We start from the raw sequence: 25,436 nt of genomic DNA, 5'->3' as shown, positions 1-25,436 counted from the left end.
AAATAACCTCTTAGCCAGCTAAACTTAACTGGTAAGCCCTTAAACCTTAAGCATCATTTCTTCCTTATAGCTGTGTAATCATTACCAATAGATAATGATGATTATGCAGCATGAAGAATAAGAAGAGGTCAGAACTCCAACTTTTCAATTAATAGATGCCACCTGCCATACTAATTTTCTATGGGATACACACTCCTAGAATATGAGTACTCTATCATTAACAGTATTATTGTTATTTTTTCCAAACTTAGATTAGTAGACCTAATCGACTAAGGGATTAGACTAATCCCTTAGATTATTAGATTAGACTTCTTTAGAGAATAAACTCATAATTGAACCACTTCCAAAATGAATTGTTCAACTGGAACCTCTTTGAACATGACTATCAAAAAAACAAATCATGCTGATACTGTTTGGATTTCTAAAAATATAGCCAATTTCAGAAAAAAAATATTGATACCTCTGTAGTAAGTAATTTTTAAAAACAATTTGTAGCTTATGCAATCACCTTGAATCTGAAATTTTTATTTAACAAATATTTATTGAACGCCTGCTCCACGCCAGATGATGTTCTCCCTGCTGAGGATACAGCTATGAACAAAAATCCTATGTCCTCATGATCTAGTTGGAAAAGTGAGATCATAATAAAATAAAGAAGAAAAATGTAGAGTGCTGTAGACAAAAATGAATCAGGATGGGTAACAGGGACAACCATGCTGATAGTGAAGGGACAATATTTTTGCTGCTTAAATTAGGGTGGTCAGGAAAAAGCTCACCCCTAAAGTAATATTTAGGCAGAGACTTGAAGGAGCAAGAAATCCAGCTATATCACTATCTGAGCCAAGAGTGTTTCAGATAAAGGACAAGGCTAAAGCCTTGAAGTGATGTGCTTGCCATACTCAAGAAATTGCAAAGGAGTTGGTATGGTTGGAGAGTAGAGACAGGAGATGACAACTGAAGGTGAGTTGGAGTTGGACAGGGGATGGGAGGAGATCATTTAAGTCCTTGTAAGCTGATGGTTAGGTTTGTGGATGCCATTTTGGGCAGAAAAGTAACATGATTTACATGTTAAAAGTATCACTGTGCTTCTGTGTTAAAGATAGACTAGAGGGGGCAAAACTAGCCGGAAAGAGACCAGTTAAAACACCGCTATTCCCAGGCAAGAGGTGGTATTGTCCTTGAATAAGGACAACAGTGATGTTGGCAAAACGTGGTTGGATTTTAAATATATTTTGAGGGCAAAACCAACAAACTTACTTGATAGATTGAATGTGGGGTATAAAAGAGTAGCTAAGGATGATGCCAAGTTTGTGATTAACTAGAAGAATGAAGTTTCCATCTATTGAGATGAGGAAGACTGTGGGGGAGGTGAGTTTGTTGAGGGAGAGAAGAGCTAAGGAAACACATGTTCCCACAATGTATTTAAGTCAATGAGTCCAGGTTTAGGAGCAATTACAGTGGAAATAAGATGAGGTTAGTTTAAGAAAAGTTTACTTGGCATGTGTTGGAATTCTTTTGAAAGAAGCCTCCTTGGAATAAATTATGTTTAAGATAAGATTTAAAGAATATCTAGGAGTGAGGAAAGTGAACAGGAGGACAGGTGAGGGTTCCGTGGAAAGGCCTAGTGGGGTTCAGGCCCAGGAGCTAGATAAACCACCACGTATCAAAACACAGTCAGGCCATCGCACTTGTTTTTAAAAAATGAGGTTTTTCTGATACAATTGGTATATTAGGGAATGATTTAAGCACGAGTAAATTTTGCATTTGCTTATGAGTAATTTTCTCTGTGAGAAACACTAGTGAATGCAGAAAAATCACACCTGGCTGAACAAAGCTGTGTAGGAATTCACTAAACACCCACATGCAACACCTTAAATATCCATTGGCCACCACAGTCCACCCCATGTATTTTGATCCACACTTACCTTTCCACATCTGGTGTGACAACTTTCCCTCCAATTTTACATAATCCTCCTTCTACCACTTTACAATTGCTTACATGCTGCCCCCCGCCAATTGTCACGTCCATAAACAAACTTCACGTCTTTTTTTCAAGGTGCAGGTCCAGTTTTTTTTGTAGCATTTATTCATTTCTTATCCATTTGGCATGTGTGAAACTGGGTTCCTATTTTCACTAGGTTTCCATTTTCTTTTTATATGTGTCACAAATGAAAATTTTGAGTGTTATGCCCTTGACCCCATAAGCCTTGTGGTTTATACTACATACTTTTGCAAAGTGCCACGATTTTTAGGAAGGGACATACCATGTTATAGCAGAACTGACTGTAACTGAAAGAAATCCAGATGCTTTGCTGGCATAGACTGCAGGGTCAAGGATGGAAAGTGGGGAAGAGGAGGAGCTGGAAGATGAAGTGTGGAGCTGAGAAAGCCAAGGTCATTGAAGGTCAAAACATAAGTTGTTTAAACTTTGTCATAAGGTCATTCATAAACTCTGAAGAATAGAACCAATTATGTTTTAGAAAGATTGCATGGAGTGTGGAGATTAGATAGGAAGTGAGTGACGCTCTAGTCAAGAAGCTCAGTGAGGAGTTTGTTTCTTTAATATAGACTGGACAAGATGGTGGCTTGGTTGGTGACAGAAGAGATGGACAGAAGTACACTAAACCAAACCAAGTGCTGCTTATTGATATGCTCGTAAACTGTTTACCTGGAATATATCCACAATGATGTATCCAGGAATAAGCAAAGTAGTCAAATAAAAGGGTAAGAGTCGGAATATTATACTCTTACATCTACACATTTAAATATCTTCCTTTTGTTCCAGCTTAATTTTGCATTTAATGCTACTGAGAAGTAATGAGATTATAAATGAAAAAAATGGTAATGATAATAATAATAATAGATGCACACTGTATATACTTATAATTTTTGGAACAAAACATTTTGGTGCCTATTATTTATCCATATAATAGGGATAATAATAATACTCAGTTATAAGTCTGTTATTTGCTAAAACACCTTTAAAGTGCTTATACAAGACGGGCATATGATAAGCATTACTAGGAATTTGCTTATTGTTAGTTCAAAATGTTTCCTATACAGTGCATCATTCTATGCTCATAATAACCCCTGAAGGGGGTATGATACTTTCAATTTTTTGAATGAAGAAGTAGAGGGTCAAAGAGGTTAATCAATTTGCCAGAAGCCACTAGCAAGCCACAATGTAGGTTCTCAAGCCTTTAAGTGTTCAGTCTTTAACTCCATGCACTATTTTTCACATTCTACTCCAGGGTATAAAGGATTAAAAGATGAGACAAGCAGGGTAGGTGAAGAACACTTCTCTCATGTCTGACAACTGCTCTGCATCTCTCCTAATTCCTTCTCAGGCTTCCATTTCCCTGAGTAACCCTATTGCAAGCATCCGGTGAGATCTGCAACCCCCAAACTCCATTATACCATTTTTAGGTTTCATAAAATTAGACTTCGTGAAGTTCTTTCAGGAAAGTAACTTAATCCTTCAGCTCAGCATCACTCTACCATGTTAATTAGCACAGAGTGGAATTGACTGTGGAATTAAGACGGTGGAATGGTTTGATTTCAGCCCACAGCTTATAAAACGCAAATCACATTCCCTGCGATCTAACCCCCCCCATTTCAGAGAGTAGAAGATCATCTCTTTTCTTTTTGTCTTTCTTTCACATTCAAGGCAAAAATAAATGGGAAACATTAACAATCCAATCACCTTTCCAGGCTCTGTATCAAAAGTGTCCCTCAATCTTAGAGAAAGGCCTCAAAGTAGAGATTCAGTACTCACTGCTTCAGTCCTAACTATGTTTCATTCAAGAAGAAATTACTTTCTGGGAAACTTTCAGGCCTCCTCACTCATTTCATATTCCAAACAATTTCCTCTTCCTTCTTTCTAGAAGGTAGCAGAATATTTTGATTCTGTAGACCTGTTACATAAGCAAGTCTGTGTGCAGAAAATAGTTTCATAAGAGCCCAGAGATTGAACTCTGGGAAAATCACTCCAATCAGAACTGGGGTCTGATGGCTGAAAGTAAGTGCAGTTCTCCAGAGAGACAGCTACATCTTGAACAGATTGTTTCTGTTATTCTCGCAATAATTCTAGAAAATGCTTAGAGACTAATTTCTTCTGCCACAGCATTTTATTATTTGTTGATTATGCTCAGGTAAGTTAATTACTAGTAAGAAGATAATGAAAAACCCAAAGATCGCAGTTAAGTGGAGGGGAGCAGTTCAAGCATAATGGGAATTTTAAGTGTTTTCAATTCCTCCCAGTTTTGAAGACCATGAGGAGCTATCACCTTCCCTTCCAGCTAATGCCTTTAAAATCAAGAATTAATGCAATGGAAAAACCATCAAGCTAAAAGCAGCTTTTTGCCAGAGTGCTAAAGGACAGTTTTTCGGTGATTCAGGACTGAAGCTCAGGAAAGCTATATTTCTTTGATGTGTTTGCTTGGTTTATTACTGAATCTTATGATACTGGGCCTGAGGGGATTCAAACAGAATTTAAACTATACAAATAACTATCTTTTAAACCAGCAAAATCCTAAAAATCATAGAAAAATGTGTTTGTCGTGTGCTACATGACAACTGGACAACAGATGGTTAAGGAAGCAGGCTGACCACTGTGTGCCATTCACATCTAGCTCAGGAAATGGTATTCAGACTCCAGTTTGCAGTAGGACCAGAAAAGAGATGAGGGGAGCTGAGAGGCCTCCTGTGTTGCTGTAACATAGAAGGTAAGGGGGAGCAGGTGACATGAGACTGGGGACAGCAGTGGAGCCAGGACACACAGGGCCCTATCAGCCTCACTCTATGGGTGAGGGAGCTAGTAGAGTATTTTAAGACATGGGGCAGGGGGAAATGATTATATTTAATGCTTTAAAGATCAATTTGGCTCTTGTAAAGATAAAAGCTTAAAGAGGGAAGTGAATCAATAAGGGAGAACCATTTAGAATTAGAAAGAGTAGTCTAGAAAGATAAACTTATAATGTGTGATGGTTTCCTGTGGCTGCTGTAACAAAGTACCACAAACTGTGTGGTTTAAACAACAGAAGTTAATTGTCTCACAGTTCTGGAGGCTACAAGTCTGAGATCAAGGTGTCAGCAGGGCCGTTGTCTTGGAAAGTGCCAGGAAGGATCTAGTCCATGCCTCTTTCCTAGTTTCTGGTGGTTTCTTGGCATCTTTGGTGTTCTTTAGTTTGTAGGGGCATCACCCTGATCTCTGCTTTCCTGTTCTCCCTCATGTGTGTGCATGTATCCAAATTTCCCTTCTTATAAGAACAGTGATCACATTAGATAAGGCCCTGCCCTATTCCAGTATGACCTCATCTCAGTTAATTACATTTACAACAGCCCTATTTGCAAATAAGGACTCACTCTGAGGTACTGAGGGTTGGGACTTCAATATATGAATTTTTGGTAGGATACACAATTCAACTCAAGACATAACATATTCCGTAAACAAAACCACAAGACTATTAGCCAGTGAAGAAGGAAACTCCAGAGAAGTCTTGTCTTAGAGAAAAGAAGGAAGGAAGAAAAGTGGATAGGAATGAAAAAAGGAAAAAGGAGAACAAGGAAGAGATAGAGGAAGGGAGGAAAGCAAGATAGCTCTGTTTTTTACTTCAAACATTTTAAATGGAGAAACACATCATAAAGGTGGGTCCTGATGCATCACAATCATTACGCAAGGATTCACATTCACCTGTGAGATATAAAGAGGGGAGGGGACCTAGAATGTCCAGTGTTGGTGCACATCCCATCTCTTTATTACATTATTGTTAGACATCTAAGACCAAGGATGTGCAAAGCTAGAATGGTGTAAAAATACAAAACAATGAAACATAAACATTTAGGACAGCTTAGTTGGGAGAAAGATCTGGTAACATCCTCTCTGGGGTGGGAAGGGGAGAGAAAGAGAATAGAAAATAGCATTAATCAAAGGGCTTACTAAGACATAGTCACTTTATAGAAATAATTCTCTTACTTTCCTCTATTTCATCTTCTCTGTCTCCTTCCCTCCCACTCCTCCTTCCTTTATTTTGTTAAATGGTTATCTTCCCCTGCCAGGCACTGTTCTGGGTGGTAAACAGTACAAATGGAGCTAACCGGTGTAGTATTTATTAATCCTATTTCACTAAAGCGAAACTGAGGGTTAGAAAGTATAAGCAACTTCTCCAAAGTCTTGCCTCTAAAAGATACTGGATATGGAATTTAATTACATTATTTTCCTGAAGCCCTCTCATTTCCCAAATATACTGCTGGATCCCTCCTCAGAACCTCTCCTGGGAAAGCAGAGCTCATAGCAGGAAGTTTGGTAGAGAAAAGGCATGGCATGTGGGCTTAGGTTAGCAGGCAAAAGTGTTAAAGCCTTTGCGGGTCCCTCTAAATAGCTTTTTCTCTTTTCCTTTCACTTGCATAAGGAGCATCTTTGATTCAATGGGTGTCAGGTGACCAGAGTAGTTTTCTGAGGGGCAGAATATGACCCTCGGGGTTTAGGATTGGCTCTAGACAGAAGAAAGAGAATAAATGAGGTCTTTATTTTCCTTTCCTCTTTTTTGGTCTTTTTCCATTTTTTTATTGAGGTAGCATTGGTTTATAACATTATATATGTTTCAGGTATACATTGTTATATCTTGATTTCTACGTAGACTACATCATGTTCACCACCCGAAGACCGATTACCATCCTTCATCGTACATAGGTGCCCTTTTACTCCTTTTGCTCTCCACCTCCCCCAATCCTCTCTGGTCAGTCCAAATCATCCTTGGAGCAGGGAAGCAGGAACTCCATGGACTTGACATTCAAAAGGACTGGAAGGATACACAACAAACTGTGGGAAGCCTGTGAATGGTAATAAGGTGGATGGGGGTAATTTGCAATTTTTAATCTATATGCTTTTATAGAATTTTATGAAGAACGTGACGGTAAATGAACATAAAATGATTAGGAACTCTTATGGTCACCACTATTTTTGTACCATAAAGACTGTCTCATGAACTAAAATGGCGAATAAAGATGGAGTCTAGCACTGATGACCCTAAAAACAGAAGGTATTATGTATATATATATTAAATATATTTAATATATATATATATATATAAAATTCTGCCACCAATTGGCCTGTGGAAACCTGAATCCCTAGAAAATTTCTATTGGACAGTTCTGGATATTTTTCTGCTTTTTTTCTCTTAGCTAACTGTGGAATTATTCACTCTTTCTAAGAAAATAGGCAGCAGCAGACTTGAAGTAGCAGCTGTAGAGAGTGCAACTGCTGTTTTCCACCGAGGGTGAACATTGCTATTGAGGCAAATCTTAAGGGTGCTGCTATCTGTACCCAGGACAGCCTCAATGTGCTTCAGGCACAAGTGCTGATCTGGAAGGCCAGCCACTTGGGCTGTTGATGTGCTGGATACCCCATGTCTTTCTCTTTTAGGATTATTTTATCTTCTATTGCACTACCTCTCCCACCAGCCCTGGCCTCAGCTCCCAAGAAGAGATACAGGAACAAGAGGAAAGGAATGGATCAGAGGATTATGTGAGTGGAATGCTCTCAAGGTCCTCCCAGCCCTCTGATTCTGATTCGTTGTATTTGAACCCTGTTCCAGCATCTAGTCTCTCCCTTAGGAGGAGTTCTTACTCAGGAAGGTTTTTCTTTTCTTATTTGAATAGAAATTGAGTTATCTCAATGGCTCTCCAGGATTGTTCTAGACTATATGAAAACTAAGTTTAGATTCAAACTGAAGAAGAAAACACAGAAAGAGAGAACACAGTATAATTGGCAGAATGAGGAGGTGTTTTAAAGTCAGACTAACGGGCTTGAATCCTGGTCCACCTGCTTGTTAACTGTGACATGTTTTAAAATGGAGAGAATATCAAACAGGTATTTGTGCAATAAAAGATACAATAATATGTATTAGGTACCCAGGAACATGGTTGGATCAGTAAATAATATTTAATACAATGTGTTTTTTTTATTAGTTAGCTAAATTAATTACCTTAGGGTCCTGTTTTGAAGTTACACAATTGGCATTACTAGTACTGGTTTACAATTTACCTCCATCTAGGGGTGGGAGGTCAAGGAGGAGAAATGAGTGTGATAGAACCTGTAATGAAAATGGGAGCCTCAACAAATCTATTTTCCTATAGTGAGCACAATGAGGATGACTCTCAATTAATATGCCAATTTTAATATAAGGGCTCTATACCCATAAGGAAAACCAGTTCTACCTTTTACTAAAATGCGAAATTAAACATACACTTAGAAAGTAAAGTAGCATTATCCAGGTGTGTCTGACACAAACAATTCTGAAATAGGCATGAAAGAAAGACACAATTGTGAACATACATCTGACAACCTTGAACTAAAGAAATTAGGTAAAAAAAAATAATAAAAGCTTTCACTCAATAGCATATTACATGTGAAAAACACAGTTTACAGATAACATTTCATATGAATGAACCTTTTTATGCTTTGGGAATAAATACCTACCTGTAAGGTAAGTACATAACTGTCCCTGTTTTATAGTTGAGGAAAGTGAAGCTCACAAAACTTAAAGAAATGAACCAAAGATATTCAGATAGTAAATTAAGATAAGAACACAGGTCTTTTGGGGTCATGTTTCTGTACTTTTAGTACTAGATTAATAAACCTTATTAAGCAGATGAGATGCTGAAATATTTCATCAATTATGCCGGACTATTTAGACCGTGAAGATCTGGACCATATCTGTTTTACCCACTATTTTATCACCAGCTCCAAGCACAGTGCCAAGTATGTGAGTGTTTAACAAATAATCATTGAATTGAGGGAATAATGAGATTGTTACTAGCTCAGCTTGTTAGGGACACAGCCTACACTTTAGAAGTTATCAAAATTGCTTGTAAGTTGTGAGCACATTTAGAACACTGATTTTCAGGTGGCAACAACTTGAGAATGCATCAGTTTGAACTTGTGAGGGAAATGTATGTGTGTGTGTGTTTGTGTGTGCATGTGTGTGTGTGTGCCCATGCAAACTGAAGAGGTGGTGGGATTGAGGAACTAGGATGAGGGATGACAGATCATGGAAAATATCACAAAAGACAACTTCAATGCAAATAAAATATCACTGCTATAATCTAATTTTACATTTATTTTGGGAATTTTGCTCTAGTAGATATCTTACACGTATTTGGGATCAGGTAATACTAGAGAGAATGTGCATGACCTTTAGAGATCATTAGTCAAGGAGGTGGCAAACTACACCACGCAGGTCAAATTGACCCACTGCCAGCTTTTGTAAACAAAGTTTCGTTGGAATGCAGCCATGTTCATTCACTTATATAGTGTCTGTGGCTGTTTTCACACTAAAATGGTAGAACTGAGTAGTTACAACAGAGAATACACGGCCCACAAAGCCTAAAATATTTACAACAAAATATGTTTGCCAATGCCTGATTTAGTCCAAAGCCCTCATTTTGCAGATGAAGAGCGTGAGCCTCTGAGGGATGACAGGACTTGCTCAAGTTTACACCGTCTTAGAGTGTGGAACTAGAACTCAAGTCTCTTAACTGCAGTATCTTAGCATCTTCCTCGATCAAAATGCATCCCGTCTTCCTATTCTAAAGAGTGACACTGATTCACGAACAATTTAGTTACACTTTGTTATAAAATGCACATTTTATTTCCAATACATATGATTTGTAGTGTCTATGCAAAGCCCAGCATCTTCAGCTGCTTTGTAACATCTGCCACCCACAAGCACCTGGGACCAGTCAAACCCCAGGGGAAGTTGCAGCATCATTAATTGGGCCTATAAAAGCTGAGTTGAAAATTGTCACAAAACCATACAAAATTTCATAGAAAATTGATCTGAAAAAGCAGGGCTTCATCAATAACTCAAATCCAATTGTATTAAGATGTCAGCTGGATATTCTCCTTCTGTGGATCTTTCATAAACGTAAACAATAGAAATAAATTGCTCAATGGTAGCATTTAGAGAATGGAAAGGGAATGAGTTTGGACTCCCTACCATAATAGAAAATATGGTGCAGATTTCAGTGTCAATAAGGACACCTACACGCAACAGGGGGTGTCTAAGTTATCTTTTCCTTATCAGGTGGAGAGTGGGAATTGACTGGGCCAATAAAGTCTAATAAAGCAAGATGGAAGAACTCCTACTGAACCTCTGTGGGAAATACACAAATTAAAGAAACAGGCAGAATTGCAAACAAGCTGATAAACAGACCAAAAAGCCAAAGAAAGAAGTAGGTTACCCTAAAAGTGGAAGAGAATTAAGGAAACAATTAAATATTGATGGAAGGAACCAGTATCCAGGAGTCAGAATTGGAGGTGAAGAGGGGAGAAGGAGTTAGAGGCGTGTGGTCCTGGCCATCATGGCAGGGTCAGGGGCCTTCCCCAGCAGAAAGTTTGTGCTGGTTGGTTGCACATAAAGGGCCAGAGGAGGGCCAGCCAAGCAGATGAAAATAAGGAAATTCTTCTTTCACCAAAGGATGTTCCAGAGAATTTCTCATTAATTAACAAACCAATGAATCAATAACTGAATACTTCTGGCACATTATGACAGACCTATGTAGATATCTGAGACTTTTTGACAGTACAGCATTACTTTCATTGGAGAGTTGACCATTTCCCAAACTATGTCAATACGCTATCGATGTCAAACTAGGAGCTCCACTTCCCATCAACATGGTGGGCCTCTGATTTAGGTTCACTATAACAGTAGGGTAATTAGTTGCAAACATTTGAATCAATTCTTCCTAATGTAGTGAGAAAATGAATTTCTTTCTATCAGGTGGCACCAAGAAACTCAGAGTGTCACAGAGTCATTCACACATAAGGACAAATGTCCAGAAATGAAGCCTGAAGACACCGACTAAACAAATCTGAAACCTGTTATGCTAGCAGCTACCCTTGCCATGGATACATTTGAAATGTCATCTGCTCCCTCTCATTGCTCTGTTATGAATGAATTTCACTTGGATGAGTCCAACAGGTTAAATGTAGCACTCACGCCTATTCCCTCGATGCAAGGGAGGCTGGAAAAGGGCATTCCAAGGTAATACCTTGGAGAGGCTAGATTCATTCTGGGGGAATTCTCTAAACATAGGAAGAATCCTAAAAGATACGGGATATCCATAAGATATGGTACTACTATTCCTACTGCTACTAATGTAGTAGACATTCACTACTCTGGCCAGTGAGAGGGTCCCATCTCCCTGGAATTAAAGTTAAATTAAGGTGGAAATATATGGGCCAGGCAGGGCCCGTGAGACTTGGGTAAGTGGTATGGATGTTGAAAGATAGTTGATCACTCTTCTTAGATCAGGAATCTTAAGTACCATACAGGCTTGAAACTTCTGACTGTATCACTTTGACATGTGGCAGGAAAACCAAAGAATGGAGATCATACAGTGGAAAGTACAACTAAGAGATATAGTAAAAGACAGGGATGTGACTGCATCACAAACACCTAGATGCAGTTGTGCCTCAAGCCACACTATCCCTGGATTTTACAACTTTCTGAACCGGCATTCTCATTTTCTCACTTAGACTAGTAGCGGAGTCTTTTCTCACTTAGCCAAGTAGCAGAGTAGGGCCAGTGAATGGAAATTACTAAGAGGAGGCATAAAGCCTGGGGGAATTCTGGCGAAATAAAACTAACAGGAGTTTTGCTGAAGGCAGGCCAAGGTGAACAGATACCAAGGGTCAGGGATTCTTGCTAAATTGACTGGAGGTTCTTGTTAAAAGTAGATTCTATAAGGAAGTTCACAGATGGGCCCAGGAGAAGATTCAGGAGCCTGACTAAAGTTTGGTCAAGAAGAGAATCTTTGTCAATATGTTCCTCAGAAACTAACAGAAGAGAAGCAGCCATGTTGACAAAGCAGAATTTGGGGAATTCTGGGCCTCCTTTTCATCAGAGCATCTTCACAACCTCAGAAATGCAGTGATAGCTGGTAACTGTTCTCTAACGCTGTGCAAGACATTTTCACCTTTACTATCTAATTTAATTCTCGTGAAAATTGTTAGGAAGGTTGTTATTATTTCACATCTACAACAGAGGCAAGTATGAGTCAGAGAGACTCTGCAATTTAATGCCAAAGAACGTAGAAATGGGAGCACCTGTGGTTTGAAATCAGGTTTGTCTGAATCGAAGTCTGTATTTGCTGCCTTACACCTGGCCCCCGGGTTGTGACTCAGATGCAAAGTGAATCAGTTTTAGCAGAAGAGGCAAAAGGTTGAAAGTTCTCTATTTAGTCTGGAAGTGACTATCTGGAAGATCAAAACTGGCAAAAATGAGTATGAGGCTATTGTGTATAAGAAAGATTGAACTGGGTCTTTGTCACTCTAGAAGGAAGAGGGCCCAAATGTTAGAAGTTGAGGAAAGCTCATTTCCCACTCCTCATGCTCCAGGAGGAAAATATGGGAAAACCACTACTGACCTATCTCCCCACTTCAGCCTCTGGTTGCTGAGGAAGAAAAAAGATTCATCAGGCTGATGAGATGATGAGTTTGGAATGCGAACCGAGAATGTACAGTAACATTCCCTTCTAGACCCCCTGTATTGGATGGAGTTCTCCAGAGAAGGAGAGCTGATAGGATGAGTATATACATATAGAGAAAGAGATTTATTTTAAGGAATTGGCTCATGCAGTTGGGGAGACTTGGTGAGTCCAAATTCTGATGGTGGAGGCTGACAGTTCAAAAGAGTTGCAGTTCAAGTCCAAATGCAGTCTACTGGCTAACAAGAAAGAACCCATGTTGCAGATGAAGTCCACAAGCAGTCTGCTGGCAGACTCATTCCTTCTTGCTTAGGGGAGGTCAATCGTTTTTTTCTAGTAAAGCCTTCAACTGATTGGATGAGGCCCATCCACGTTATGGAGGGAAATCTGTTTTACTCAGAATTCACCAATTTCTTTGTAAATCTCATCCAAAAATACACTCACAGAAACATCCAGAAGAGTATTTGACCAAATATCCAGGCACTGCGGTCCAACCAAGTAGACCTATAAAATTAACCCTCGCATCCTTTTCCGCCTCCTTTTTGCATGCAGGGTTCTGATTTTTCCAGCACTCCCAGGGACTAGGTGGGTAAGTTTAATTCACAGAAAGAGGATGTATTGAAAGCCTGTTGGTAGCAGTTCTAAGACTGTATTAGTAATATTCTCATCAGCTATATCAGTAATAAAGATAACATTTTAACTTTTTTTCTGATTCCTCACGAATGGGTTTTAATTTGATTAGAGGAACACAAGGTGCTGTTATATATGGGCACAAGGGCTCAAAGTCTTAGGAATTAGGGACTAAAATTAGGCACATAAAATTCAGATGGACTGAGACTTTTGGCTGTGCCAGGATGAAATGCTTTAGGATATAAGCTTTAGTAAGTTCAGGTCACTAAATTCTTTTCGAATGCAGTGGATCTCAACTACCCTCAGTCATAGACATGTAGCTATTTTTAAAAAGGTGAGGGCCTGAGTGATGCCCCGTTGGCTCTTATTAAGCACATCCCAGGGGCCTTAGCTTACAGGACACTGTAGCCAACCTTGACCTGACTTAACATAGTGGGGCTGAGTCAGGTAGCAGGTTATAGGGAAAATATTTGGGCCCAATTAAGACTCCTTAGTGAAGAGACATTTTAGGCACTAGCAGATGAGATGATTTTTGCTCCCATCGTGAGTTTTCTTTTGCAAAAGCCCCCAGCATTGACTTAACACTATGACTGCGTGGTGTTCAGCATAGCTACAAAGCATGAGGTGTAGCCTTTGCATTCATAAAGTGCCCTAACAGACATGTACTCTGAGTAATGGTATTAGATTACAGAGATGCAGCCTCCTGGAGAAAGGGTAGTGGATTTTACTAACAAATAAATAAAAAGGAATAACATCTTTTCTATAGAGAGGCTACTATTCTTGGATTGAGGTAGAAAGGAACTCAATGAAATAAAACAATTCCCAACTCAAAGATTAAGAAAAACACCTGTGCTTGTAACATCCACTTCATCTCTAGGAATTTTTTTCTCAAATTGAATTGGTTTGACATTTGTGTTTCTGTCTTTCTATCACAATAGCAACAGTGGAGAATGACAGACATATGAGAAAAAACAATGTGTTTGTGCAGAAAGAATGGGTGGTTTCATAGGTAGAGCTTGGATCATTGAGGCCAGACTGGACAAATATGAAAGGGGAAAAGGGACTCACTTGGGTTGAATGCCCTTGAAGGGAGTTTAGAGAAGAGACAGGTCTCTGTTGATATTAGATCAAAGAGGACAATGTCTCTGCACCCAATTATGCATAAGAAGGCTGTATTCCAGACAGCAGAGTGCAAGACCCCCAGAAGGAAGCCAAATACAGGAAATATCCAAGGCCTTTAAGAGCTGTATCATAATAAAAGGGAAAAATTCCATAGAAGACCAGAACAGCTGTACAGAGTGATAACAGACAATTTGCTCTGATTGGAGAAGGAAAGATCAAGGAGGGGGACATTGGCTACTCGAAACCACAGAGAGTGTATTGCAAGCAGCTCAGGTGTAGTTAGGGATGCAGCTATTGCCTTGAGTGAGCATGATAGGGATTAGGACTCTAAGGAAGGCACAGGGAGCCAGTGCCACTCCAAAGGGAACCAGGAAGAACAACGATAAATCAAGAAGGGGACTTGCTTAGATGTTGGTATGAAAGGAGAATGCCACCAGGGTGGGGTTATCCTACTTAGGAAGGTGAGAGAGGGCAGGATTGTTCTGGACAATGGATGCTTTTTTGTCAGACTCACAAATCATTTGCTTTGTACCTCTCATTATGATGAAAACATACAGAGAAGGTTCTAGGAACAACTACCTATGCCTCCAAAGAAAGAGAAATGAAAGATGGTGCTCAGATCCAGTCAACTGTTTGGCATCATGGAGAAGGACAGGGAGCGACAGAAAAAGTGGCTAAATTGGATTAAAGCATTGAACCTTCCTTAAAAGAGTATAGGGAAAGAAAATTAGATGGAAATAGAACATGGGGGCCCTATCTTATTCTACTGAAAAAGAGATAGCAGAAAAATCACTTGAAGCCTGAAATGCTCAAAAACTGAAGGTAGACAGAGTCTTGAGGAGTTTGAAGCAAAGGTATTGATTCTTGCTGTGGTAGACTGAAAAATAACTGAAACTAATATGCTCCCTTAGGTGCCTAAGAGCACAAGCATAGTAACTGTCTCCAGTGGCCTTTGGTCTGGATTCTACAGAAAGTGATCCTCCAACAGAAACACATATGATGCCAAGGAGGAAATTGTCCCTTAGCAGACAGTTTCCCATAGTCCTAGGAGATTCCATGGCAAAAGGCCATGGCAGGAGGCACTGTGGGATGAAACTAAGAATGGCTGCTTATGAGATGGAGCCTGAGCCACAGAGAAGCCCATACCCAGTGCAAAGCCAGAGCACCAGAAGTCCAGGGCTCAGAGTGAAATTAATTTTAGGAGCCTTGAACGTGAGGGGAAGGTAATACTATGTGGTGGTTGGGGCTGCCAACTACCTTTGCAAGAAAATGGGTAATATCCTTGATGTCATGCTATAAGAGTAGGTATGGATTACAACTGACACTCCTCTCAGTGGGTGATCCTGCTTAACAGAGGTTAAGGTCACAGGTTTTACTGTCTGGATGCTTAGCACAGACAGACTAGCTGGTATCCTGGAGAGACAGAAAGCAATAATTTTTCTGCCCTCGCAGTCTCTCAAATACTGCATCCCCAATAGGCTCTTTGATGGGTAACAGAAACATGGCTCTGCATTGCACCAAGTACTGGATCTTGACACTTAATTTTACCTGGAGTAACTGCTCCTAGGGTCTAAGTGTTTTTCCATTTGCATATAGTTGAGTTATTCATACTTTTTAGTTCAGGTCACACTTTCTTAATAGGTACCAGGAAAGAATCTTGCTTTTTATTTTATTTCTATAAATTCCCTCTTTATCTCCAGTCCCCACTCTTACTTCTCTCCTCCCTCTAGGCATCCATGAAAATGCATTTGGCATCTATCTCTACTTATGCATTGGTCTTTCCTTTATGTTTGAGAGAGTGAGGCCAGCCCTGGCTACTTTATTTAGAACATTATTCCATACCCCACCCCCAAAATATTTTCTGACTCCTTCCCAGCTTAGTATGTTTTCTCTTCTTGGCAGGTCAACATCAAACCCACATATATTTGTTTGTGTATCTTTTAAATATTTTTTCCTTGCCCAATTCAATGTAAGTTCCGTGAGTGAGGGAATTTCCATCTGTTTGGTTCATTGCGGTGTCCCTAACTTCTGGCATAGTGTCTGTTACAGAGTAGGCACTCAATAAATATCTGTAAAACGAGTGAATGAACAGCTACATGAAATGGTGCTGAGAGTGGATATTACTCTGGTTTTGCTTGTGTTTAGTCAATGTAGAATGTGTTGAACTGGTGATGAGGAAGTCTATAATGTCATATTAACACCTGAACTCTTAAAAGTGAAGTATGGAAGAAAGGTGCTGTTGAATTAACTCACCTTTGGACACCGGAAGACAGCTACCCCTTTGTGGAGTTCTGAGTAAGTCTGGCCCAGAATGAAGAGTGGGTAAAGAATGGTATTGTTAATTTAACCTAAAGGAGAAAGGACATGGGATATTCAAGCTTTATATCTTCTCTGAGGATTTGAGAGTAGAAAGGTGTTTACATGAAAATTGGGGGTATTTTGTGTTGAGAACACTGTAATAAATGAGTACCTTTAAGCTGTCCTATGTAGTTACTGCTAACCAGTGAAGCATTATATGCTACACGGAATGGTTGTGCATAATAGAACAAGGAACAAAATTTGGTCCTTGGATACCAGAGGGTTTTAGGATTAGTTCTGATTACTGTTCTGTTCTATTTAGCATTGGTGGAAGGGGAAAAGATAAACTATCCACTAGTGGTTCTGGAAGGAAAAACAAAGGAACAATGCTTGGTAGTAGAGAAAAGACTCATGAACGAAGATTAAGTACTGCCCTAAAAGCTAGTGTTCTAGTCTCCTGAGGGGGACAGTCACATGTCTTGTCAGCCATAAAATTAATAAGACCAAGAGTTTAAGGAGCAAAACCTAAGAAATTAAGAAGTTATGAAGACGCACTTACTTCTCCTTCCTCCTGTTCCCATGGAGCAAAGAAATCGTCCATTCTCCAGGAGGTGCAGGAGATTTCTCTTATTCTCTTAAGGCTTCCGTTGTTACTTTCTTTGTAAGTGATTTATCTTGTTGGTGTAGCAGGAGAGAAAGATAGAGTATTTGTAGCTCAGTCCCTTTCTTGTTTTCTTTCTGAATGACTCGTCCCCAAGTGACTCATACTTCTCTACTGATCCAGGGGGTAAACAAGCCTGAAAACATGTAGCTTTACAGGCAAGGTTCTATTCATGAGAGAGAAACAGGTTAGGGGATTTAGTTGTAGCCGGGCTCAAGCAATATTTTCCAATTCTACTTATCAGTCACAAAGTTAATAGCTTTATCTCCATTCTTTCTTCTAGTTCTCAATGAGTTCCAGACTCCAGAAAGAAAACATGGTATTGATTGGCTTTCCGAAACCTTAGCATGTACCAAAATAGATTTTTACCTAAGATAACAAAGTTCTTTCTCTCATTATTTGGAAGATGTTTGTAAAAAAGGAGGAAGCTGCTCCATAAGGTATTGAGATTCCTTATCACTAGAGGCCAAGACACTACCTATCCAGACATTGTTGAATGAGTCTTTTCCCTAGGAAAATATTTGAGTTATTGTAAGATTAATAATGGTTCCTACATTGGTGCAGAACTTTAGAGTTTACAAAGGGCTTTAAGATGCCTCATTTCCCTTAATACAAGATCATGTGTATTTATTTTTATATTTATGTATCCGATTCATTTGAGATGATGCATTATTCTAATTTGGATGTTCAAGTGAGTCATCTTCAAAGTAGACCCTCGAGAGTTTACTTGATTTTATGAAGCAATGAAAATGACAAAGTTTTAAAACTGTGAATTAACAATAGACATTAGTTATTATTATCAACAGTAGTAATAGTACAAGGTTAAATATGCTTTCATTACTCAAACCCTTGGAGTATCCTCATAGGTCCTACAGCATGTTTTGAAACATTTATTATAATGAGAAATTGTTAACTCTGAAGGACTGATTTTATTTTTATTTTAATTTCTGGTCAAAACTTATAAATAAGGTAAGGGATAAAACAAGGTTATAAATAAGGTGAGAGATCAAAGAATAATTCCTAGTATACCAAGAAGAATAATTTTTTGTGTATTTGCTTGATTTTGTTATTTTGAGGGCCCATTACTCTCCTTCATATAGTACAATGCCTCTTTGTGAGAGGCACTGTAAAGCAAATTTGAACCTAGACCTGGAAAATAGTTTTGTAATGCATAATAGTGATAAAAAGCAAGACCTACTTTGAATTTTGGCTTCACCACTTATTATTTCTGGACTAGTGCAAGTTGCTTGAGTTATCTCTAAGCTTTGGATTTGAGGTAAAAATTAGTGTAATAATATCTAGTATCAGTATCTAAATTTTATAGTAAGAATTGCACTAAATCATGGATGGAAACTACCTGGAACAGAGTAAGTGCTCAATAAATCGTACAGATTAATACATGCATAATCAGGCACCCTCTGCCTCCCACAGGATTTCTTAGCAAGTGCAACTTATTTTGATCCATACATTCTAGTTTCTTGATTACAGAGTCAAAATCATGGCAACAGAATCAGACTCCAGAGACAGAAATAAATACCTTACAATCAGGTAGTTGGCTTAGAGTCCTGTGTCCTCAAAACTAAGCAGACAAGTCACTTGGGGATAGGTAACAAAATTTTTCAAAAGAGGCTGAGCTGTAGCATAACAATATATGATCAACTTTCCCTGGAGCTATATTTTGTGCTTACTTGTTCTCTATTGCAGCCCTTCCCTTTGAGATTCTGCTTTTAGTTTGCCTCCCAGCTTGAACAGAATACTGGTCAGTTAACTGATAACCTGGATAGATGAACGGAGGGACAAATGAAAGGCAAAAGAGAATGGTGTGGGTGCTAAAAGAATACTTTTACTGTTAGACAAACCAGGGTTATCATCCTGGCTGATCCATTTCTTAGCAGCTCTGGATTTCAGGATTCTCTTCTGTAAAATGTGTGTAATAAAGGGGTGACACCTAGCAGTGTTGTGAATATAAAATAAGATAATGTCTACGAAACATTTATTATGGTTTGTCAAATAGTAATTATTCAATGAAATGTGATCTGTTTATCTATCATCGTCATCTTCTTCTTTTCTTCTTCTTCTATCAGATTCTCTTTCAGAATTAGTAGTAACATAATAAAAAAAAATAATAATACTGTATTTGTGCTCTAGTACTAATTTGCTACATGACTCCAGTCAAGTCACTTAATTATTCTGAGAAATCCAAGACCAAGGCATCAGCAGATTCGGTGTGTGGTGGGGACCTACTTCATCGTTTATTCACAGCCCACCTTCTCGCTGTGTCTCACTGGTAGAAGAGATGAGGAAGGGAGTTCTCTGGGGATCTCTTTTATAAGAACACCAATCCTATTAATGAAGGCTCCACCCTCAGTACGGAATCTCTTCCCAAAGGCCATACTTCCTAATACAGTCACATTGAGGATTAGGTTTCAACACATGAATTTGAGGAAGACAAAAACATTCAGTTCATTTCAGTCCTCATTTAAAAAAAATAGGATTAATAATAACAGTTCACACTACACATGCTTTTCTTCAACCTCTCTTTGACATAACTGGTAACTGCATGCAGGTGAGGTCTTCTTATTCATCTCTGGCTCTGATTTCCTCTTTGAGATTTAGACTTCATAAATAAACTTTCTCTTGAATATAGCCATTTAAATGATCTTCTAAACACTCAAATCTAGCGTGTTTAAAATGGCATATATAGTCTCCCTAAATCATAACCCATCTCCACACTTTTTTTTTCTTTATTCCCTACTTTAGTTAATAGCATCCCGATTTACCAAGGAAATTAAGACAAAATCCTCAAGATAACATATATTTCTCCCTCTGCTTTGTTTCCACACTCTATCAGTTTTGAAATTATGCTGATATTACTTTTACAATTTCTACATTTATACTATTAGTGCCCAAGGCTCTGGTTTAGAATTTAATTCTTTATGGATTATTTAAACAGCTTAATATCTCTTTTTCCTCAGACTAGCTCAGGCATACAAATGCCAGAATAGTTAACTGCTGCCACCACCGTCACTCTAGGTCAAGAACTCACATGCGCTCACCCTGCTGCTCTGGGGAGAGAGTCTACTTCTAGGAAGGCTGAGCTTCTGTCTCTGTTGCTCACCATTCTTCTCCAGTGCCAAGCTCAGTGCCCAGAAATATTTACTGTACATTGATTATGCAAAGAGGAGATCAAGTGTATGAGGTGGACAGACCAAAACTTAGGGAATCCAAAAATTATGAACACTTCAAATCAGAAGAGGGAAATCTAGGCCTGAAAAAACCTCATGATTTAAAGACGTTTGCTGTAGAATCTTTCCTGGGACGCTTGGGGCCTACACCTTAGTGAAGAAGAAGCCATTAAAGTCACTTATCCATCTGAATACAGCAAACTGTGGGCTTCTTATAGCAAAGGGCTGTCTCTTCTCCCTCTTTGTCTTCCACAGAAAGCAAAGTGTTGGGCACAGGATAAATCCTCAGTAAATTTGTTGAACTGAACAGAAATTATGAGTTGCTTTTTAAACAGAAAGCACATTGTAACTATAATTTCTCTGAAACACCGTGATTAAATTTCTTTAGGCATTCAACACTTCAAACTGGTAATTTATTTGTCATGCAAATCAGTGAATGCATATTGTTTCAATAATACACATTAAAAAGTCAAATCACCAAGGTAACTTGAAGGAATATGATTAACAGCAGAGGCCTGGTACATGATTTCTTTTAGCACCTTCTAAAAAGTCAGGGACTAGAATCTCTCATATCAGATGGGGAGATAATACATATAAATACACACACACACAGAATTAATCCTTCCTGTGTATTTAGGCAAGGTAAAAATATATATGTACATAAAAATGTATTTTTAGAGTTGGCATTCTCCTTTGCAACAAAATATTCCTCAATAACAAGCTAACTCGTGTACATTTCCAATGTATGCATCTGGTTATAGACAAAGTTAAAGAAAAGAGAATGAATTTTAGAATCTCTTCCTTTTAATTCATTATTTTTGTGATCAGTTAAAAGAGACAAAGGAACTCACACAAAAGGACATCACAGCAGAGGCTGAGAAGTGGCATTCTGCAGTGCTCGTGAGGATGTGGGGTTTGGTTTCTGCCGTTCTATTGTGCTACCCAAGAACTGGGGTGGTGGCAATCAGAGACTCAGGTTAAAAGCCTGGGAAACGAGGGAGAGCAGATATATAATTTGAAAACTCTTGCCTGAAACTAAATAAACTGACCAAATAAGCAAAACCCTTCTTCATCTCTGACGTTATGAAACTGTGTCCCCTTTCTTTTCAGTCTGGAAACTCATTCATGGAGACACCAAACAAAAAGTCTAAAGGAAGTGGAGCTTCTTCCAACAAAGCTTCTCATTTACAGAAGGACACTGAATTGAATGAAAATCTCACAGTAGGATTAGATACTCCTAGGAGTCCCAGTATCTCTAGGAACAATGCAGAACACAGAATATATGTTCCTATAAAAAGACTAAGATAAGCAAAAATCCAGAAGTATACTCCTGACTTCTTATGTTGCCATTTTACTGACGGCAACAATTGTGATAAACTGAGAAAGATTCTACTAAGTGACATCAGATTCCCTGCCGGACCTGCTCACTGTGCGGTCTTCCTCTCATGTCCTGCCAGATCATGGAAGGTATAAGTAATAAAAGACCCATGCTGCAGAACCTCCAGGAGTTTGCAAAATAAATTGATACAATTGTTTATGAAGCTGATTTGCTAGTATATCAAATTCCTGCTTAGTCCTTATGGCTGTTTGTAAATACTTCACTCCTTCCTCTTTTCCCACACACCTGGAAGACGATCTTGCCCTGCCCCTTTTGAAGTTAGAAGTAGCCATATGACATTTTTGCCCAGTTTGAGTAGAAATGTCTCACTGGAAGGTGGAATATTTTATGTTTTTACTAGTTTTTTAAGTTAAAATGAACTAAAAAAATAATTGCAAAGAAAAAGACAGTCAATTTGAATCATAAAATACGGATCATGGCCAGAAAGATCAGAAATGGAAAATAGAGAAAGCATAGTGTGTTTTCGCTAATTAGAAATAGCACATATGTTGTGTAGAAGTCCATAGCTTTGGTTACACAAAGATGTAGATTTGCTGTTTGTTCACACTACTCATACACTATTTGATCTTGAACACGTTATTTAGTCTCTCTCATCCTGTTTTCTACTCTATAAAAAGGCAGAATCAATATATATATCACTGTTGTTATAAAAATTATTATGAAGATTAAATACATAGTTATCACATACATATGCATGTACATATATCACATATATACACACACATATATTTACTACATATATATATATATGTAATCACAAGGCCTAAAATAAACCATAGTTCTGTAAACATTTGTTTCTTTAGTTAGGATTAACTTTATCTGCATATAACAAAATGGAACACTAACCAACAGTGACTTCTAGAATACACTTTTTCTCTGCCATAAAAGAAATCTTGGAGATGGGCAGCTTGGGGCCAGGATGGTCACTTTCATTCTCTTTTTTTGTTTATCGTCACACAGGCTTCCATGCTCAAGATTACCTCCATAGTCCAAAATGAATATTAGAGCTCCTGCTACCACATCCACATTCCAAGCAGCAAGAAAGAGGAACGGGAAAGACAAAAGGGGTCTCTTCTCAGGTAAGTCAGCTTCCTGTTTACACAGCTTTAATCCAAAGTTCACACAATAGGTTTGCGTACATTTGATTGGCCAGAAGTGAATTCCCTCCATGGCTCCCGTCTTCCATTCGACACACTGACCCTGTCAGCCTTCCCAATGGGAAAAGACTTTCTAAGTAGCAGTATGCAGATACCTCAGAGTGAATCGTGTATAATGTTTACTATGAAAAGAAGGTATTTTTCACTTCTTGTCCTCTGCTAATTGGCTGTTCCTCTTGCTCTTAAAGTAGGCCCTGTGTTTTAACCCATATCAACACTTTTTCTCCCTGTGAGCTCTGTGTGTGTGTGCACAAACAAAATCTCCAGCTGTTGTTGAGATTATGCTTCCAGAGAATGCTTCCCAGAAAGCCGATCTATCCTCTTTTCCCTGAATAGAGTTCCCACATCTTAACTGGGGCTTTGCTGGGGAAACACTTTCCTCCAGAACTAACCTTCCCAAATCATGTCAGTGGAAATGGTGCCCCTCATACAAACGCTATTTCAAATTTTGCAACCATTCCTGAGTCCACTGCTTAGAACTAACGTTTCCTTCCTTGTGCCCTCAAAGAGCTTAGTTTAAATTTGTCTTGTGGACTCCTTCAGCATTGGCTCACTTTATGTTTAATTGGGTTCACATCTGCATCCCCCTCTTGGTACTGCGTTGTTGAGCACAGGGAAGGTGTCTTCAACATCTCTGCCTTCCCTGTGCTTATCAGAGTGCCTGGCACATGAGTTGCTTGTTCAAAGCATGATATGTAAATTTGGGTTAACTAAAAAGCATTGGCCTCCAAAATTTCAAAAATAACTTCATCCAAAAATATGTTTATTTTTATCTCATTATAAAAATCAATTCAGAGTCATCAAATAAAATTTGTAAAACACAAGTAAACGGAGAGGAGAACTCTCCCACAGCCTGAATTCTACAGTGGTAACATATTTATTTAGATTCATTTTTCTGAACAAGTTTAACATGATTATAATCATACTTTATATATAGTAGCTATCCTGCTGTTTCCCTTAATAAGGGAAATCGTTATAATATAATTTATGACATCCTCTTCATAGGCATTCAGTTTAAATCCTGTATGATATCCATTGAGTATATATACTATAATTTGTTTAATCATTCCAATTTTCTTGGTCATTTAAGTTGTTTCAAGTTTGTTAGTATTATAAATAACTATGTTAAATGTTTTCGAACATACTGATATTTGCATATTTAGGACTACTTCTTTCAGATAGAGTTCCAGAAATGTAGTTATTGGATCTAAGTTTATTAAGCTTATATTACTCTGTCAATACATATCTCTAAGGGGCTTCTTATAAAGGTTTTACCATTTTCTCACTCACAGTTTATTTTACATCACCCTTGCCTGCATCAGGGATGATGACGACGATGATGATGATGCATGTCATTTTTACTGATTTTTTTTTTACTGATTTTAGCACTAAATGTAAGTTTGTTAGCACAAAAATATAAGACAGAATTACAACAGTATATTTATTTGTTTTCCAACGTTTAGCTTATTTTAGCATTAGTAAAGTAAGGTTGATTTATGAGAGGGAAGGAGTATGAGGAAGAGGAGGAGAAAAAAGAGGAGGGGATGACGGGAGGAGATGATAAAAATAAGGAGGATGTCTTGTACTCTCCTTCTCCCATCCTTTAGAGTATTGCTTGTTCTTAAGCATTACTATAAGTTTACCTTTTATCTATGATTTTTATTGAGAGATAATTTTTATTATGCAATCTCTTTAATGTATTTTATTGTGACCATGACATTTAGAAACTAGGTAGAGTATAATCCACTAACCTCTCCAGAGAATAACGGGAATTCTTTAATGATACCTTTTGTCTATATGATGCTATTAAATAGAACTTAAGAAAGTAATTTCATTGTTAAACACTTTTCACTCTCAAAGTACCTAAACTACTTGCAAAACAGTTAGTTGGATAATAGCAATTTGATTAGTCTGAAGATGAATGCAGTAAATGTTATAAGTTCTAACGCCATTCACGTCCGAGTCTGGCTACTAAAACTCTTCCATTCTGGGGGCACAAGAGATCTTACACCCATAGCCCTTTGACATCTAGATTCAGAGACTCAGAAAATACTACAGCTCAGAGGAGCTCCCATAAAGTACCTTGGTATGCCCTTCATTATTTCCTGTCCAAACCCTAGCTCACTCCCATTTTACAGACCTGAGCAGGAGAATATGTTGTCCAAATCTGAGTGCTCTTGCCTTCCACACTTGTACTTCTTTGACTTATACTTTATTAACTTCAAAAAACTAGTATTTTCCTATCATTGTTTTGATCTTATTAGTCCTTTCTTTTTCCTCCTTAATTTAAATGCTGAATATCCCAGGAAGGTTCTAACTATTCCAGGCTCCCAGTCCAGTGATCCTTCTGTTTTACCACACATCCCCTTGGCAACTCCTGAGGTCAGTTCCAATCCTATTGCTTTATGATCCTGGAGTTGCAAACAGATTTATGTCAGTTGAGTAGCAATTATTCAGAATGCATTTGGCCACTGAAATTTTCCTGTGGTCTGCAG

Source organism: Equus caballus, chromosome 3 (assembly GCF_041296265.1).
Source record: "Equus caballus isolate H_3958 breed thoroughbred chromosome 3, TB-T2T, whole genome shotgun sequence".
In the NCBI taxonomy this organism is placed as follows: Eukaryota; Metazoa; Chordata; class Mammalia; order Perissodactyla; family Equidae; genus Equus; species Equus caballus.
This window is presented reverse-complemented; position numbering follows the sequence as displayed.